The following is a 20,575-nucleotide window of genomic DNA, read 5'->3' as shown; positions in this document are numbered from 1 at the left end:
CCTTCACATTTCCTACTGGGATCCCAAGTCTCCAAGTGGGCCCTCTTGGCCACCTAAGACCTTGGCTTTTTAGAGAATCCCGCTCCTGTGTCATAGGACTTGTAGCTCGACAGTCCACCGGGTAGGTTTGTTTATCCTTCCTTTTTATAGTGTCTTCTTGGACAGTTATAGTGGCCCATAGGCGCAAGATGTACCTTGTGGAGGGCAGCGGTCCACTGGAAATAGGATATTCGTTTCAGGCAGTGGCCGTTTAGTCCATGGTCCGTTGGATGGTCGGTGCAAGGCCAGAAATTGGAACACATTGATTCCGCTCGTTCCTGTCCTTCGCTTCAGGGCCTGTCCCTCGGTGTGGTCAGTACTCCATACTGTCGGGCAGCAAAGCTTACACTTGTTCACTTATTATGACGGTTGACTAGGGCCTCTTTCCTCCTCCCTTTTCTGCTCACTCGTAGGGGTCCAGATCCCCACAAAGGGGGAGGGAGTCAACTGAACATCTCAGCCATTGGCGGGAATTTCGCCCGCATCCGATCCCCAGTTCTTGTTCACCCCGGATGATCGTGTTGGGTAAATTGTGACCTCGTACGATCGTATCGGGTGAGCAACAGCCGCTTAATCATAGTACTGACTTATGGGCTAACAGGTCACACTTTGGCCAAGTATCCTACAAAGAGACTCTCGAGAGCCAAAAGTATTAAAGGAATGGCCATAGGAATGGGCGCATCATGACATCGTAATCTGTCTCGCCCGAATGAATTAGTTGGTACTAGAAATGTTAGAAATAGTAAACGAAAGGAGTAATAAGAAGTGAAAAGGACAGAGACACTTCCCAACCAGAAAGGAAAGTTCCCACTGATGGTATACTTTGTGTAAGCGAGCTCTAAGATCACATCTTTAGAATAAAATCATGTTAGAAAAGGAAATCCAATAAGAGATAAGCTGCCCATGAGCATCATGGCATAGGTCAAAGGAAAGGAGGAGGCAAGCCCTCCCATCTTCCGCATATCTTGCTCATCCGACATGGCTTTGAATTCAGGCATATTTAGAAGCTCATAACTAATATTTTCAATATGCTTTTTCCATGGATCTCCTCTTGGTAATCGGGGGGCAGCTCATTTTTTCTTCCCCTGCTCCTGGTCTTTGAACTAGTCATTAATGATCGGCAACATAGGTACCCTTTTTTGGTATGCGTTGTGAACACTTTCATGTTTAGTGTCTCATCTTCTCTGGAGAAGCTCAAATAAAACGGATAGAGCAGATGGTCCAACTACAGAACTTCTTCTTTTTCATTACTTCCATGGTCATGCCCTGTGGCACAGCAGCACCCGTACTATTGAAATGGTTCGTCAGTAGAGATGTTCCCACTGGTGCGTCTTCTTCCAATGGTACTATTATTCCTATTCCTATCCCTTTATTCCCTTTTTTGGTCTATCTACATTTAAGGAAATTCATACGCTCCATGGACCGAGCAAAAAGTGGAGTGTTGGTGAAAGCAAGCCGCCCTATTCTATTACTAGACAAAATGGAGAGAAGCTCATCCGCTAGAAATGCTTTATTTCGTTTCGTTCCCGTTCTTCATTTCCTTATTATCGAATCCATGGGGGACTTGTCATATTTAGAATCTTTCTACGGTCTGCTCTGTTTACAATTCTTTTGTACTCTCTTCTCTTTACCACGCGATAGGTCAGCGAAGCGTGAGCGGGCGCTCCGAAGTAAAGGCCAAACACTTCGGCCTAAGGGGAATGAGCAACAAAATGACAAGATGAGGTGCCCCAGGCACCCCCATATAGAAAGAAGGGTCGAAGGTTTTGGGCCTGTAGCTTTCCCTGCCCCCGCCCCCTCATCGGGTGGTGCTTGTTTGGGGGGTGTGCCACCAGAAAGCGGGTTTGAAGCTCTCGCCTTACCAACGAGCCGACTGCTGATGGTTGTTAGTCACGACTACTATAAAAAAGTGAAGATGAATCTTTCTATTTCACATGGAGGAGTGTGCATCTTTATGTTGGGTGTTCTTCTGTCGTGCGACCCGATGGCTTATGTGCGACCTGTGGCCAACGCCTCCTATTCTATTTGTTCAGCGCAGGCGGCGTGAACTCTAATTTGATCCGGGTATTCAATCCCGCCGCTGAGATGCTTAGTTGACTCCTTAACCTTGATAGGAAGATGGCTTATTCCAAAATTCGTGCATAAGGGTAAGGAACTTTGGACGAATTAATGCGAATGGGTGTAAGCCTCGCTGCTCGGAAACACCCAGTGCTGGCCACACTGAGAGACACGAAAGCGCAGGTAATGCCAGTTGGCAAAGTGGCGTTAAGCATCCCTAGCGGTACGCAAAGAAAGGTCGTGATGATATCATCTACGTCCGTACCGCTCCTCGTGGAGTAGATCCCGCATCCAACCAACCCTTTTTTGACCAGGGAACGGGAGAATTCCCACTACCGCTGGCAGTCCAGCCGGGCCGTGAGCATGGTGGGAACGGGATTCCCAAAAAGCGAGCCCCGGTCCGGGTCAGCATAGAATGGGGGGACGGCACTAATGTAGTGTTGGTCGGGTTGCGGGCGGATAAAAGCGGACGTGGGGACTCGGGTCGGGGCACATCGTAACTAAGAGAGCCATTCCATTTAGGGCGAGACAGAATGGGCGGGCACAAGTGGTCTGGTGTCCGAGCCAATTGGTCAGATGACGACTACTGCACATATTATATTAGCCGCCTATCCCGAAATGGACTGGGATGGAATAGAAAGAACGCGAAGCAGCAAGCAAGGGATGAGCGCTTTCTTGCGCCTGCACATACGTTTTCTTGCTGGGTCGGTTTGTTTTTGGGGGGTGGAGCAATAAGCTTGCTTCTTCACAAGCTTATCCCCGCCCCTTTTCCTGTCCGTCCCGACCGGCAGCAGTTGGGTCTCCCCATCTCTCCTCAACTTCCCCGGTCTTCGGCCCGAGCTGTATGAGGCAGAAACTCGTCCCACGTACAGTTCGGAGGCCGAGCCCCACCCCTGCAATAATGGTGCGGCTTAGGTCAACTAATACGAATAAGATACAGTTCACTCAACGATTGCCCTTGGGTCCCGAACTCCATATGGGGAAGGAATGTTGTTGTTTGCGAGGTCTCGATCATTTACATGGACCCACTTCTCATTCCATTTGTGGGAATTTGATGATTTATAAACCATCCCCAATGAGCGAAAGGTTCATGTTTGAACATGATGAATCACTTCGTGCCGACCTGTTGCCCATAAATTTCCTGCCTCATATGAGAAGGGAAAACTGGAAGATTTTCTGCATCGGTGGATGAAGAATCACGAACATAAGAATTTCTGGTTTAGCATGTTCGCAGAAAGAAGATATTTATTTCCATTCGAGAAACGAGGAGCACGACTGAAGTGGTTATACATACAAATCCATTTACAGATCTATACGCTCCGATTGGAACTGGAAGTTCCAGAACTGGCGGCTGGTATACCAAAATAATGAAATTGCCTTTTATTTTTAGTATTCGGATAGGATTTCTATTGGCTTCATCAGGAGGCTCGTGTAGTTTGTTACGTCAACTCCAAAAGGATAAGTTGCATTGGAATCAAGAAAGTTTCGTTCATAATTGCATAAAAGGAGTAAAAATAGTGGTTGCGGCGTGTCGAGGGTCAACCTTTGATATCGATTAACCTTTCGAGCCTTCCCGAATGGATCTCTATCCTCCTTTCAAACCAATAGAAGTTCACTGACCATCCCTGTCAAACATAACCCAAGGTAGGATCGAGAGGAGAAGAATAGGAATCTTGCTAGTATCATAACCTCTCGATGGGAGAATTAAACCATTAGATTGGTGGAAAGAAGAAAGAATGGGAAGAAACCAGCCAACTTACCAAGAGGAAGAAATGATGACCACTTTTTGTATTATCTCGAACGTTTTCATTGGATCTAGAAGTAATCACGACGTCACTTTTCTTAGGAGATTTCATGGTAGTTTTTGGAAACTTCAATTGATTAATGAGGTCAAGAGACTCTATAATTTGAATGATATGTGGAGGGAGCGGGGCATCTTACCCGCATCAATCGATACCATGGTGTCACATATACACGAAGGTTATTCTTCATTTCATCCCAAATTGGTATACAATGCCTATAAATATGGTGGGAAAGGTATGAATATGCAGGAACATTTCACTCTTGAAAGGCAAGATGAGCTTGGGTATTGTTGTGCCAGGCGCCCACTCATCAATGCTGGTGATTGGCCTTGTATGGCTGCCCCATCCCTTTCAACAGATGTACTACTTTTGAAAGCATTAGCGAATATCTTAATGCAGGAGATATGGAGAAGAAACAATCTTCCGCCTAGATTAACTCATTATAATGAAATGGTGAGTTTCCACGAGGAGTTCTGGGATGGTAAAAGGGGTGTAGATAAAATATTCTATGTGGATTTGAGTCACAGTATCCACTATGTTTCTACTCCACGTCTATGGAATACATTAAAATTTCTACACAATCTGGGGGTGATTTCGCATATCTTAAAGGAATTTATATATCTCCCGATATATAATGCCGACACTAACCTCCAAATTCCTCATTCGAATTGTATACCATTGATAGGTGAATTGAGTGATGTGCTCCTACATCTCTTTTTTCAACATCAATTTGATAGGGAGGTCCTGAGCCAGTATGAAGGTGTTTTTATACAAGATGGGACACCAATGTCCTTCTAGCTTCAACATGCCATGATTCATATCGCCTTGACCGTCGTCAAATTCTGGACATCTTAAGGTACGTGAATCTAACTGGATTTATTTCAGTGATAGAGCATGGTGGCGGGGCATGCACGTGAACCCTGAGAAATCTCAGATATTTCTCAGTGCAGATGGTGATGTTAGTGTCCCTCAACTAGACGAAGGTGAGACTGACTATGATAGTGAATGATTCAGGGAATTGGTTAGAAAGTTTTTGATAGAGTAACCTATTCATAATAATGATGAGTATCCCTCATCCAGGGAAACATACATGTCCTATTTGAGAAGGAATAACAAAGGTTCAAAGAAAGGGAGAGAAGAGATAGATGGATCTGAACCTGGAATCAAAGGGATCTATGAAAGGGATTTTGAAGAATCTTACATCCTTGAGAAAAGCAAAAAGATAGGAAAGGGAAGTAATGTCAAACCCGAAAAAGAATATGGCACGAGAGATTGAATATAGGGAGGAATAAATCAGGCATCAAGTAAACTAAGGCATCAAGGAAAGTAAGACTTCAGGATGGAAGGGAGGAAGGAACCAATAAGCCACCGTCAGTGTACCCGTCATTGGTACAGGTGTCGCGTGTTCGGTCTACCTGCCTTTAGTATGACCCGGATGAAAAGATGCTGACTTTTCTTAAAGGTTAGGCCAAATGATTATAAGCTTGAGGACCCATTCTATCCGGGCCTAAATGCTGGAGTTTCAGAATTCACTCTACTTCTTACTGACTTTCGCCGAATATATCCTATGTGCTTAACACATTGACGTCGGCGGCTAAGCATTCTTTCTAATGGTAAGCCGGGGATCTAATAGTCCAGTTCACCCTATCAAACATGACCTCGATATAGGTTGCTTTTTGATGACTAGTTAATCGAATAGACGGTATCTATTATTTTCTACCTCCTCTACCTACATCTCCTTTTCCTAAGGAGGGAGAGAAGATGGTTCTCCGGGACGGAAGACATCTCTCACTCATACATATATGGATGGTTTTTCAACCTCAGAAAGGGATAAAACTGAGCAGCAGAGATTGCTAAAATAGCAAAGGGGATCCAGATTATTTCAGAACTCCAATTGAATGATGCTATACTCGAATCTGATTCTGCTGCAGCTTGACAAGGACCTGTGAAAATGCTGATATCTCGAATCACTATCTTATTAAAATGGGGTAGCTTTACTGAAGTACGGCAAGAAAAGTATGGAAAAAACCATAGTCGGTACTTCTTAATGCGGTACGTAAGCTGGTTATCCTGACTAACAATCATGCCTTGCTTGGAGTTAGGGATTAGGAATTCTTATTGGGAAAGAGATTGGATTGGCATTCAAGCAGGAGTACATCCTATTTGTCCAAAGTAGGCATTCTTGTATCAATTAAAGTAGCTATCTTTATGAAATAAGCGCTAAGATTCTAGTTCAAAGATAGGAGCATTAAGCTCTAAATCTAGTCAGTCCAGCTGGAAGTTTCACTAACTACTTAGGGAACTAGGGACCAGACCAGAGTTATGATTGGTGTATTCCATTCCTACCGTAATCGAGACTTGCTCTCGCTCGCGGGTGATTCCTTATAGCTTGATCCATGTGATGGCTGTTCTCTGCAATGAACCACAACATGTCCATGGACTTCACAGAGAATTGAGTGAATGCACTAAAAACCAAGAAATGACATAGCGAGAACTGTGCAGCTCGAAAAGCTCGGACTTCATATACAGAAAGTAGAACTAAAAGCAGATGAGTAGAGATTGAATAGAGCATAGAAATAAGAGAGTTTTTCTTTGCTTAGCACTGTTCGGTTCGTCTTTCTTTACAAGTCAATCTATGCATAATTCTATTTCTTGCAGCGCTGTATCCGCTTTTGAAATACAGATAAGGGGGCGGTATTCTTATTCCTTGGCTCGCCACTTATGAAACAAAACTAGATATTTCTTCTTATTTTCTTAGGAGCTGAGCTCCGCATGCGGTTCGATTAAGATGCGACAAAACCTTATCCATTAGTATTGGCGATGCCAGGGATGGAGGGAGTAATCAGTTGCACAAGCTTATTGCTAAAGCCAAGACAGGACATAATAGCTTCTAAGTAATGCCATTGTACCCACTTTCATCATGCCCAACTCAAAAACCATTTATCCCATACTTCTTCTTTTCTTGTTCCTTCGTATGAATAACAGGAATCCCGGTTCGGATGGTTGACCAACATTATGATTGTGTATGAACTAGGGCTTTGGCTCAACACCTGCTGTCTTTCTTGCCCATCCTTTTGTGGTATCGAAGCTGTTCATTGAGATCCATAGGTTCATGTTACAACCCACCAATATTCAAGTGAAAGAAAGGGTAGAGGTTCCAATAACTTAATGTACGGTATCACGATCATCTTATTATTAACCTCTTACAATGTTGAATATTATTTTAATACAATTTATCATTAATACATTACCTCAGATAATAATAACCTCTAATTATTAACCCGCAGATGTAGATAAAATTATTTTAAGAAATAATAACCTCTAATTATTAAGATGATCAACCTCTATCTTGTTTCCACTTCTCTGTTTTATTCGAAGACAACATGAAAAACTTCTTGGTTGGAACCAACTACCAAAGTTCCTCTATATCATAACCTCTGTGAAGCCTTTTTTAGTTCACGTTACATCTGCGGAGTTTTCAAGAAGCTAGAAGTGTAGACCCATACCTTGTACTCTCATTCTTTCGTTTCAGCTAGCCATAATGGTATGTGCTTTGAAAGGTAGTTCTTTTTACTAGAAAGTATTTACAGAGGGCACTGAGGCGCAGCCTCGAGCTAGGAGAGATTCTCTATTGTTGCTTCTTATTAGCCAGATCCCGCACTAGGTTTTCCAAGCGGAACAGTTCTGGGATCTTATGAATCTGCGACCAGACATTAATTTGGTTCAGAACCACAGATCGCGGGTTAGCCATCGCGTTGTAAGGCTTCTTTACACGCCATGGTTGCGGAACAGCCACGGCCCTTCTTCCATGAGCTTCTGCCAGTCGCCAAGGCAGAAAACTGGAACAACAAACAGGTTGTCCTCCACCGCTCGGAACGTCACACCTTGTGCCATGTTCCAAGCGAACTGCATCATTGAGAAAAAGGATTGGCTACTGAAGGGATGCGGCGTGGCCATTTTCGCAAGGGCCATCCACCGACCCTTCTACTATCGGTTTTGAGTATTGGCTACTACTATACTAGCTACTCACCTATCGGTCTAATGAGCATACTTGGAGAAAGGAGAGCTTCCCGCCTATAATGTTGGGTTGGCAACCTACCCATTCGTTGAAGTACTTCCTTCATACGGCCCAAAGAAAGGCGGCTAAGCCGTCTTAGTTCGTGAACAATGACCCAGGTGCATAAACAGGTGCATAAAAAGGAAATCAAGTTTGGGAAATGGTACCTGGCTAGTATTTATGCCGAAATCTAGTGACATTGTTGACTATTACTATAGTCAAGAAGTAAAGAGTAAAGGCTTTGGCCATTGGCAACGCTTACCTAACTTCTCACTTAAATGTTTACTCGCGTTACTGGTATTCAATAAAAGAAGGAAACCATGGTACCTACCTCCCTCCCTTACTTGGTAATCTAACAACCCTTCAGGGAGGAGCAAGAGATCTTCCATACCAACATTTTGTTCACCACCCCTGCTTCCTCCTCCACTTGAGCTTGTGCAGCAAATCTACTTTATGCTTAGGCCAGGTCCTGCAAGTAAAGAGAAGTAAATATTGGAAACATGGGTATCTAGTTTATTTTATTCAACGACTGAGTAATTGAAATTCCTTGCTTCTTCAAGCAGGAGATCCCGAGTACCGGGTGTCGTCAGACTCCCCTTCTATTACCTTTGTGCCAAGAGCACGTTCAGCTGCCTGGGCTGTTCCGCTACTGGCGTGTAAAGAAGCTCCGCCTAACGGCTAAACCAATGAATTTCTCTCCTTAAAGGAATCTACTTCCCTGACTATCAACTACTCGCTGCTTCACCGGTATCACACCCGCGCCAGACTGAACAACAGAGTTAGAACCCAACCAAATACGATTCCTGTATTATCTTACCAAAATTCGGATCCATTTGGCTCCAAAGGAGCAAGCGCGGGAGTTCTAATAGGACTTTGAGACTCGAAAAATCCTTCGGGCTGCTGAGAACAGAGAGAAGAAGTTGCAGAGAGGTTTGATAGGGTTAGGAAAATGCCCCATTATTCGTAAACAAGAAGAAATCCAGATTAGTTTGATGGAGCTATGGCTTAGCACAAGCATGGTGTCAATGTGGTTCCTCTCGTCTATACACTAAAAGAATTGGATCCAGTAGGGTTCAATAGAGGTATGGTATCGGCAACCTTTTAGGGAGCGAGATTCTTTGGAATAAGATAGCTGCCCAGAGCTTGCGACATACCTACCCCCTGGGCGTAGATAGAATTAGGTAAGATAAAAATCGATTGGAAATTCCTAAATTAGACCAATTCAATTCCGTCTGCTAGAATAAGAAAAAAGTGCTTCCGAATTTCTCTCATCCTTTATAATGAGAATTTTTCTTTGTTCAGTAATAACTTAATCTTGCAATAAAACACTCTTGCTTGGAAGGTATGGTAAAGGTAAACTGTTTCTATTTTTTGATATAAAAAAGAGAGTGCTAAAGGAGTCATTCAGAAGTGAGTGAAGGGGCAAAGCTCATTTCTTTCATTCAGGAATGGACACTGGACCAGAATGAAATGTGGGAATATCAGGATTGACAGATTTTTTTTATATTGAAATAAAAAAACTCAACACGACTAGTGAATTCAAATTACAGTCACTTGCGGATTTCTTCAAATTGTTGTAGTGTAGTATTGTGGTTTTTCAGTAAAGACCCCGACCTATAAATATTCACAGCCCGGCTCATACGGGCGGACAATATTCACCCAGAGCCCCGTTGCGACCGCAATGTTGTTCTTGAAGGACCTTACCTTAGAGCTAAAAAAGGGAATAGAAGTTAGGAAGACTACTGACGTATGGCGGCGGGTGAGCTCAGCCTCGAACCAAACAAGCAACGGATTGAGCAACTTGCACGAAAGCCGTTGCGCGTTAGCGCATCCGTTTTCTTGCTCCATCGTTATTTGTTTCTATTCTCTCCCAGCACGAACCTCGGTCCAATCAATGTGTTTGGAATTGGGGATAGGACCGGTTAGAACACCCATTTCCCGATCGGAGTTTGAGCTGCTATGGCAAGCTTTTTTCGAATAGTGGGTATGGGGAACCCACCGTACCAACATGATTGGCTGGTCTTGCTGATACCGGACCCGTTATAACCCAGATTGGAAGGGCAGGCCAGTCTGAGGCTCTGGGGATGTGAGGCCATTGAAAGTGAGTATCCCATATTCTATGACGGAGATAGAGCATTAATTGCAGTTTTCACCCCACCTTAACGACCGAGCGAGGGATGAAATCGTTCGACGACTATAGGGAGGTGTCACCCGAGGCCGATTCCAGTGGATCACTATAGAATCTTCTAGAAGAAGGTTCTCCGGGCACTATGGTAGGACGTGGATCGATCATGACGAGAATGGACTTCTCCGTCATGTAATGGTTTAGAAGAGTCACGGTCCTGTTCCCTGCCGGGCTTTTTCCCTTCTCGACTAGACGAAGGAGATATTCATTCCATTCAGGCACGTAAGGAAGGGCGGCGTCGGCTTGACCCTGTCTTCACTCTTGCTCGGGTCAGAGGCTAAGTTTCTCATTCAGTGGTGAGGTGTTCATAGAAAGCAAGGCCTCGCCCAACGAGTGGCGGATTTGGTTTGGATGGGGTATCGCTTGGATGCTGGGGAGATCCATAGATCTGGATAGAGTCTTTCTCGCTCAGTAAAGAAGAGTACGCGCACTACGGCTTACGAAGTGGATCTTCGGGCAACCAAGCCGGCACATCCAATTCCGATCAACAACTTGGAGGTATGGCTGAGTGCCTTAAGGCATTGGTTTGCTAAATCGACATACAAGAAGATTGTATAATGGGTTCGAATCCCATTTCCTCCGGCACAAAACTAGAATGGGCGGGCGAAATTACATGAGAGAAAGAACCTCAGATTGATGGAGTCTGCCGTCGGACAGAATAGCTGCTTGGTGACAAGGAGCGGAGCGCCCCTTTCTTGTTCTTGGTGGCGTCTATAGTGAAGAAGACCTTCCCGAACAAGGGTCGTCCAGTCCCTGGCCGGCTCTCGGTTCTTGAGCAAGCTCCTCCACTACAGGTAGGATGCTCATAGATGAAGAAAAGAGACTTTAGGCAAGTGGTTCTGGTAGCTCAGCTGGTTAGAGCAAAACAAGCAACGGATTGAGCAACTAGCGCAAAAGCCGTTGCGCGTTAGCGCATCCGTTTTCTTGCTGGATTGCAAATCCTTTTTTCTTGTTTCAGTGGGAAGAGCAAGGGGCACTGCCCTTGAAATCCTTATTCTACAGATTCGAAGACCATTAATGATTGTATTTTCCTACTACTCCGACCTTGCCCTGAAAGGATAAGGAAATTGGATAAGAGCGAGAACTAGACCGACTGTTGGTCCAATGCTAGTGGAGGATTCATATTGAGGACCCCCTGTGGCGGCTACTCATAAGAAGATGAAGGATTGAAAGAGGACTGATCACCCCTCTGATTTGTGATCTTTTAATAGAAAGAAAAATCCTTCTCTCAGACTTAAAGGTAAATGAAAGCGGGATTTTTTTTCTCTCCTCTAAGCTAGCAGCAAGTCAAGTAATCTGAGAATGCTGCCCCCAACCCGTAGCTGAGGACGAACTCAACTTAAAAGCTTTTTTTGAACCAAGCACCTGTTGTAGAAATGAAAAACCACCCACTAGCATAGGCTGGAACAACCCATAGAAGTGTAGGGGCTGCTTCAACCAGGCGTACCCGTATCCATTGATTTACCTCCTCTAGAGAGTATTGAACTTTGTGACAAATAGGTTATAGTTACACTCCTTAACTCCCTATTTGCGAGATATAAAAGCTAGCTAGTAAGAACACTTTGACTTGTTTCCTCGGAGGGTGAGAACTTGAAAGACTGGCAGAGAAAAGGAAGAAAAGCGGCTAATTCTATCTAAACGATTATTTCAAAGTTTACCAAGTTCGATTGTTCATGAGACAGGGGACTCTTTTAAATAAGACAGTGTATGGCTACGAATAAGTCTATTCGACAAGTCATAGAGAAGGACCGGATATAAGCAATTCCCCGGTTCTTCATTGGACCCTTTTAGTTTAATATTACTTTTTGGAAGCAATCTCATAATAATATGTATTAGGGACAACATTTAGGATAGCAAAAGCTTTTTTGGAGCAAGAGGGATTACCTTCCAGATTCTTTTGTGATACCCTCTGTGTCGCCTTCTCCTGGATGGTCAGTCCAGTGTCCTGAATCCTTGAGCACTTCCTCATGGCTTTGACTGGTGACTTACATTTCATTTTATTTGTTGCTCTCTTGTTCCTTGGATATGATGTCTTCTACCACTCTCCTTGGTGGCTATTCTCCACCATCTCAGTCCCCTCTGAGGTCAGCTGAATCTGATCAGTGGCCGTCTCTGCCTAATCCACCAAGTGTGTACAAGACAAGATCTTTGTCTGTCACAGGTTCTCCTGCTGCTGCAAGTTGATCAGACTGGAATTTGATCCTGCACAGATAATCTTGAGCAGTCTGGGATCCTTTCTTTATCGTTTGGATCTGAATACGCAGCTAAATTATTTGAGCATTTGTCATACAGCCAAGACTTCCGGGTTTTTTCAGGTTTTCTCCCTTTTCTACGAAGGTTTGCTGCTCCGCCTGCACCAGTGAATTATTCTATTCTTCTCCTTTGGTACAGTCTGTGGGGAAATCAGAATTCATCATTGAATCATGTGGATCAGCTCCCTTACATAATAATATTTCACTATATCAGCTACGAGGGGAAAATCTGAAAGACAGAGGATACAGAGTGAGAGAAAGAGTGTGAGACTTGTGCTGCTCTCCATTTCGAGGGGATTTCGACGATTCTGGGGTGATTGAACTATTTCTTTACCTGTTCAATTTCTAACGAATCAAGATATCCTCTTGTTCCGGTATAAATAGTAGCTATCTGCTCTTCCACTGGAAGAGAATTTGCCTGGGATTGTTTAAGCCATTCCCTTAATCGTCGACCCCTTGCCAATTGATTCTGACTTGTTTTATCGAGAGCAGAGGTGAATTGTGCAAAGGCTTGTCACTCTACGAATTGAGCTAGTTCCAATTTGGATTTGCCAGCTACTTGTTTCATGGCTTTAATTTGAGCCGCGGATCCTACTCTGGAAACAGAAATACCCACATTAATAGCGGGTCAAATTCCAGCATTGAATAGATCCGCAGATAAGAATATTTGTCCATCTGTAATGGAGATTACATTAGTAGGAATATAGGCGGAAACGTCTCCAGATTGAGTCTCAACTATTGGTAAAGCGGTCATACTTCCTTCGCCTAAAAGATAATTTAATTTAGCGGCTCTTTCTAAAAGGCATGAATGCAAATAAAAACATCCCCTGGATAAGCCTCACGGCCGGGAGGTCTTCTTAATAGAAGGGACATTTGGCGATAAGCTTACGCCTGTTTGGGGAGATCATTAAGAATTATTAAAGTATGCCGTTCGTGGTAGATAAAATACTCAGCCAGGGCTGCTCCCGTATAAGGAGTGAGGTATTGTAATGTAGCAGGTGAATCCGCCATTTGAGCTGCTACAATAGTGTATTCTATGGCCCCCTCCTCATGGAAAGTAGTTACTACTTGAGTTACGGAGGATGCTCTTTAACCGATAGCTACATGAACACATATTACACCTTGCCCTTTTTGATTGAGAATTGTATTTGTGGCTACTGCTGTTTTGCCAGTCTATCTGTCCCCAATAATGAACTCTCGCTGACCGCGCCCTATAGGGATCATCGAATCGATAGCAATAAGCCCTGTTTGAAGAGGTTCATATACGGAACGCCTGGAAATTCTACTCGGAGCAGGAGATTCAATTAAGCGAGATTCGGAAGCTGCAATTTCGCCTCTCCCATCAATAGGTTTAGCCAGAGCATTTATAACAAGACCCAAGTTATATACGCTTGACGATGTCCTGGACTAGGGGGTACTCACCACGTCATCTCCCGATCTGTTGGATTGGGCCGAAGACCCCCGTGGCCATTTACTCATGGGCCAGTTCGGACAGCCGATGACATATACGAGGAAGATTCCACAAGACTTGGTGATCAAGACAAGGACTCCTCTCCACCGACGTATTCGACTAGGACTCTTGTTATCCTAGGCCTTTGGTATGTTATATAAGCCGAGGCTAGGCTAGCTGATAGATTATGATATTACTCGTCATACCTCTATGGTTTAGACCACAACATATGATCTCGAGGTAGATCAACTCTTCTAATCCTCATATTCATCAAGATCAATCAAGCAGGAAGTAGGATATTACCTCCATTAAGAGGTCCCGAACCTGGGTAAACATCGTGTCCCTTGTCTCCTGTTACCCATCGATCCTAGATACACAACTTGGGACCTCCTACCCGAGATCCGCCAGTTTTGACACCCACATTGGTGCTTTCATTGAGAGTTCCGTTGTGTGGTCGGCAAAGGATCGATGGCTCGTCTGCAGATTAACTGTGACATTGGCATCTTCGTCACCAGCTCGACTGGTCACCACGGCTTGACCGAGGATTGTGCCCTGCCTCCGATAGTCATGTTCAGACGAGGACCTTCATCAACATCAACTCCGATCTCTATCATGATCATGGAGGAATTATCCTCGGAGCTCGGGCGCTCAACGTCAACATTGCCCCCGGGCGACCGTGCTGTTTTTTCGGACAGCGAACTTGTATCCGCTGCCACCACCTCCTTGAGCATCGCTTTGACGATTCCTTTGGTGGAATTGTGTGGAATTAAGTCTACAACAGCCATGAAAAATTTCATCGAGTTTCGATGGAGGAATCTCCGGCAATCTACGATATACCGGAGCCCTGTCAAATCTGGACGGGAATCCGGACGGGTTTAGGGCGTGGTCTCCAGAGCCTAGCTCGGAGGTCCTTTCGAAGATCCAGCCGTTCATCTGCTGCGGAACTCCCATATCTACCACCCCTCCGAATTTCAGCTCAATCCGACGGTTCAAACTCCGGGAACCTTCCGATGAGTGGACCACTTTTTCGGATCTGTTTTCTGCGCGAGAACGAATCCGACCCGAGTTCCCTTTTTTATGAACGCGATTTCGGACATCCTTTTTGAAGGAAGTTTTGTGTGGGGTATTGTGTTTTGTTCCCAAACACATCCCACTAATTTTAAGGTCTTTTCCAATATGATCTTAACCATCGCGCCGGTGTCAAACCAGCCCGTTAACGTTGCTCCACGGCTGCCGGCCTGCGCTAGACACGTCGTCGCTTTGTTGAGCTGATCTCAACTTCTTCGGATCATCATCTGGGCAAGCCGAACAAGAGTTCGGCATCGCGAAGGATAAATCATCACCAACATCGCCGCCCCACGGATTACACAGAGCGGTCAGACCGGCATCACCGCACAGTCACTTCATCAAGCCGGCATTAACCGCGTCACAAGTTACGACCTGCGCTGGCATGGCCGCACTGTTGCTTTTTAAGCCGATGTCCATCACGCCGAACTGCTTCAACATCTCAGCTGACATGGCAGCCGCAACATCTCCTTACCGACCTGCTCCGTCACCTCGGCTAGACCGGGGGCTTCGCCATCCCTTCTTCAACCTACTCCGGATACTTCGGCGTCGTCAGCCGACCAGCTTCATCACGTTAGCTTGACCGACGGCTTCGCCTCGGCGAGCCAACCTTTGCCAGCATCGCCATACCGTCGCTTCACCGACCATCAGGCAATGGGTGCGCAGATCGATTCCCAATTTTGGGAGTCACTTTTCTTCGGACCGCTACAACAAACAAACCAGATGCTGTTAATCCTGGCAATGTTTGCTTGTTTGGGTTTATTTTTCGCAAGGAATTATTACTCTGATTTGTTCCATCACTTCTACACAGGTCTATCAAATGGTGGCTGCATTAATGACGGTCGCGTGGTGGTTCGGTCAGTTTCCGTACATAGTTCGGCGAACGCCGCATCCGAAATTCAGAACGACCTGTGAATTCAGGCTTTGCCACGCCTTTAAGGCATCACGCCGACGCCCTGCATGGACATTGACTTTGGCGACAGGCCACTTATCTTTAAATAGATTATTTTGTGTAAATTAATTGCGCAAGGATTTTTATATATTTATATTATTATTGTTGGCCTACACTATTTTACATGTGTAGGTAATGGACTTCGACTGCGTCACGTGGTCTCTTCGGCAAGCCGACGCCATCATCCCAATCGGCGTAAATCGGCTCGCGTGATCACCTTGTTGGTCGTGTTGCCATACCGACGTGTTCCGTTGCCTCGGGGACTTCGGCATCGCCGAGAGAGCTCTACCTCGTCGAGTGTTCGGCGCACAGGCCATATTTCCTTTATTACTCACTTTGCATAAATTATTTATTATGCAACAATTTTTTTAATTTATTATCATTACTATTATCCCCGGTTTGCACAATTTTTTGTGCACAGGCAAATGATCCGGGTCGGGCAGTGTTGTCACCTCGGCTGGATGGGGGGCTTCGTCAACACTTCATTAACCCACGTCGGGGACTTCAGTGTCACTCTTCCGGCCTGCATTGGCCATGCTATGTCACCACTTTGGAGTGCCGAGCTCTTCGCTCCGCCACCTCAGGACCGGCTTGGGGAATGGAACCTTGTCCCACATCAAGCTCAGACTGCGTCATCAATGCCGAACACATTAACCAGCTAAGTCGCTTCCATGCTCAAAAACTTTCAGTTTTAAATTTTGTTCGGTTTGACCAAGCATTATACATTTTTGGCAAAAAGTCGTTTATGAAAAACTTCCTTGTCAAAACTTTGTTTGTGACACACAAATTCAAACACCCCGTTTATTTAGGGGCTTCCTTTATGAAGCCTTTCCTCTTGCATATGATTATACTTGTACGGCTTCGTTCCTTGTTCGTGTATTACACCACAATATGCACCATGTTGACTTAAGTGTTTCGCAAGCTGGGTTGCCTGGCTCCTGTGCTTACCCCTACGTTCCCGATTGTTCGGCTAGGGAGTAAAGGGAGCACCTCTGCGATTGTCACGATCGGATCATCCGAGCTCGGACCTCAGACTGGGTGAAGCCGAAAGCTAGCGCTCTTATTGTTTTCAATTATGGTCGGCACACAACGGAACTCATGAATACAAAAAATCTATTGCACAAGTCTCATACTAACAATGAGCAACCGAAGAAAGGTATCGGTGGAGGTACTATTTTCTTCGAAGATGCTTCTTACACTTCGTCAGTAATATAGCATAAGTTCCCTGAGCGTGCTTTGTCTGTTACAGCCTTATGGCCTGGTTGCCTGGTTATCAGAAACACCGTCGATATTCTCGACAGGTGGAGTACATAACACTTTTCGGCCCTTGGCCAAAGAGGGAGAAGCCGATGATCGGTTAAGACGCGTTTAAAGTTCGGGTGAACACATATATGATATAAGTACTTCAGTACATACAATCATTATACATAAAATTCTTTTACCCAAGTCACTTGGGGGCTCTTAATATTTATATGAGTTGTTTTATAGTAAATGTGTTTTTTCTTGGTCGTTGCAAAGTCTTTTTCTACTGCTCCTTTTTCGACTCGAGTGTATGGTCAATAGCCGGATAGCCTGTCTTCTCTCTAAAAGCCGCTCGGGTTTAGTTTGCTAAACTAGCCTCGGAGAAGCACTCCGCCTTCGGGATAAGGAGATTGAAGCCGTCGGCTGACCCACTTGAAGTCTTGAGATCGGATGTGTCATATTAATGCACGACAGAAACACACAAAAATTTAAGACCAATTTTCGGATTGGCACCGAACACTTGATCTAGTTCGGACGTCAAGATTTTAATGAAGTTTTTTTGGTTTTCCAAGCCTATGGCACTTTTAAACTATTTGTGTGTTTCCAGCATAAGCCTCGCAGTGCAACGCCCGACACCTTTAGAGATTCGGCAAAAACATTCTCGGATATTTCCATATATGCATTGGTTTCGAATTGTGTCTTCGGTCAATAGTTGGGTTGCCCAGCTCCTGTGCTTGCCTCCTACGTTCCGCTTTGTTCGGCTAGGTGTGCAAAGCGAGAACCACTGCGAGTGTGCTTCCAGCTCGCACGGTTAAGCACCTCAGTGGAGAAAGCCGAAAACTGACTATCACAATAAGCGTAAACTGGTCAGCAATCCGATGACTGTGTTAAATGACGGGCCGTTCATAACATTGGCCGAAGTGTTTACGGCGTGACCTCGGCTGTCGCCGAACACTAACCAGGGGCTAGTAACTGGCCTCCCAACTTTAAGCTCCTATGACTAAGTGAAAGTTATAAAGCCCTCACATCCGATTTCCTTGTTTCCGCTAACACAACCACCCCCGGGCACCGAGACGTCGGCTAAGGGTTGTTTTGTTATTGTGGAAACACCCTGCGTAGCATCTACAAAGGGGTGGAAGCCGACGATGGGCCACTTTCAAATGATAAACGGTCGCCAGAGTCAAAATAAACATATATCATCAGCCTTCGTATTCAATATACAAAATGTTGCCTTCCGTAATCATCGTTAGAAAGCCATAAATATGCATCAATTTGACTTAAGATTTTGGCCAAGCTGGGTTGCCTGGCTCCTGTGCTTACCCCTACGTTCCCGATTGTTCGGCTAGGCGGTAAAGGGAGCACCTCTGTGATTGTTACTACCGGGTCATCCGAGTTAGTACCTTAGACTGGGTGAAGCCGAAAGCTAGCAATCTTAAAGGATCACATTGGTCGACAACGACGGAAATAAAAAATTTTAGTTCATTAATAACATAGAGTTTCGGAACTTTCCCCGAACTAAATCCTCAATATTTTCCTGCCACATTGATCGTAGGTGAGTTTTCATGATCATGATAAGCATGACGACCCAAAGAAAGGAACCGATAGCGGGACTATTTTCTTTGGAAGATGTTTCTTACGTTAAAACGTAATATAACATATCTCTCTGTGTACCTTTGTTTATAAAACCGTATGACCGGATTGCCTTGTTTGCCGTATAACTTTGCCCTTGTAAAGGCTTTATAAAGTAGGACAAACACTCCCCAACTACTGGCCGAGGAGATTGAAGCCGACGGTCGGTCAACCAAGTTTTGTACAATACGGATCTGAGCATTAATGATGTAAAGTACTTGGATACATAGAATCATTACACATAAAAATTGTGAGTAAAATCCATTTACTGCAATCCATCTTTTAAACCCCTTGGGGCCTACCTTGGCGAGCTCGGATTTCAACAAGCCCTAAGCTCTTTTAAGAGATCTTTATTCTCTTTCCGAGAAGTTTGTGTTAAACACAACAAAATTTTCTTTCAAATGGATATCGATCCTTAATTCGGCCACCCGTGCCCACATAAGGCTCGGGGGCTACTGGGCTTTGCGCACATTATTTACAAATATTAAAGGGGCATATCGATCCCCTGATCTGGTGTTGCCACCCGACCACTGGCTCACGGGCTACTGCATTGCCTATTCAATGCAGAAAATTCAAAGTGCTCAGTCTTCGGCATAAACCGAACTATGGACAAGTGCGTCTTCGGACGACAATAAGTACCATAGGGGACTTATCCGGCATCAAGCTGATATATCACGGCGACTTCTCACGACCCTTCCTCAGGGGCCCGTCCGCCGATCACTATTATCTCTATATATTACACTACATTTCTATTCCTATGTATGCTGTCGAGCTAGGAGTTGATCCTTAGGACGATTTCACGACTTGAGTCTCGGAAGCTACTAGGATCAACGGTTTCATATTTTCCTTCAAGTGCATCTCGAATTTTAGGCCGACGGACACCTTGAGGGCTACTGGCAATACATCTTGTCAGCAAATAAATTTATACGCATCGGAAATAAAATCCACAAACAATCAGCCAATGACCGAGGTGTTGAGCCACCTCGGAAACAGTTCGGCGTATAGCTCGGATGCGAGTGGCTAGCTCCTTAGAGGGCATTTCCGGCATTAAGCTCAGCTGAAACTTTTTTGAGCCAGGGTGATCTATGACAGCTTGGATATAGTCCAGCGTTGGAGCTTGGACACAGTCCGGCGTTGGAGCTCAGATACATTCCGGCGTTGGAGCTCGGAAGCGGTCCAGCGTTGGTGCTCGGCTGCAAAGATACCTCGAATACAGTCCGGCGTTGGAGCTCGGATGCAAGAGGACACTGCCGCCCGGGAACAACTTCAAACCCGAGGTATGGCATAAAAATAACTAGGCATTGATGAAGGCCGATAACTCAAAGGGGCTCCTCGGATACCCGATGTGTGAACTCTTCGGATTTACTTCGGCAATCCTCAAGACCGAAGATGAGAAGATTTGTTGAACCAGTTTTCAAGACTGACGACCGAAGATGAAGAACAGTTCGGAAGAATCGAGGAACGTCCCCAACTTGAAGACCGGTTCAGGGGGCTACTGACGGTGTCCTGGACAAGGGGGTACTCACCACGTCGTCTCCCGATCAGTTGGATTGGGCCAACGACCCTCGTGGCCGTTTACTCATGGGCCAATTCGGACAGCCGATGACATATACGAGGAAGATTCCACAAGACTTGGTGATCAAGATAAGGACTCCTCTCCACCGACGTATTCGACTAGAACTCTTGTTATCCTAGGCCTCTGGTATGTTATATAAGCCGAGGCCAGGCTAGTTGATAGATTATGATATTACTCATCATACCTCTATGGTTTAGACCACAACATATGATCTCGAGGTAGATCAACTCTTTTAATCCTCATATTCATCAAGATCAATCAAGCAGGA

General features: G+C 45.0%; 2 pseudogenes; one reads left to right on the top strand and one right to left on the bottom strand.

The window, feature by feature from the left end:
* The first annotated feature begins 1,255 nt into the window (after nt 1-1,255).
* On the top strand, nt 1,256-3,656 carry LOC123096863 (cytochrome c biogenesis CcmF C-terminal-like mitochondrial protein; annotated as a pseudogene).
* Nucleotides 3,657-12,607: 8,951 nt separating this feature from the next.
* LOC123096861 (ATP synthase subunit alpha, chloroplastic-like) overlaps nt 12,608-20,575 on the bottom strand; it is a 12,559-nt pseudogene continuing 4,591 nt past the window's right edge.

The sequence above is a fragment of the Triticum aestivum genome, chromosome 4D, assembly GCF_018294505.1.
Source record: "Triticum aestivum cultivar Chinese Spring chromosome 4D, IWGSC CS RefSeq v2.1, whole genome shotgun sequence".
NCBI lineage: Eukaryota > Viridiplantae > Streptophyta > Magnoliopsida > Poales > Poaceae > Triticum > Triticum aestivum.
The sequence above is the reverse complement of the archived record's forward strand: the minus strand, read 5'-3'. Positions and strand labels throughout refer to the sequence as shown.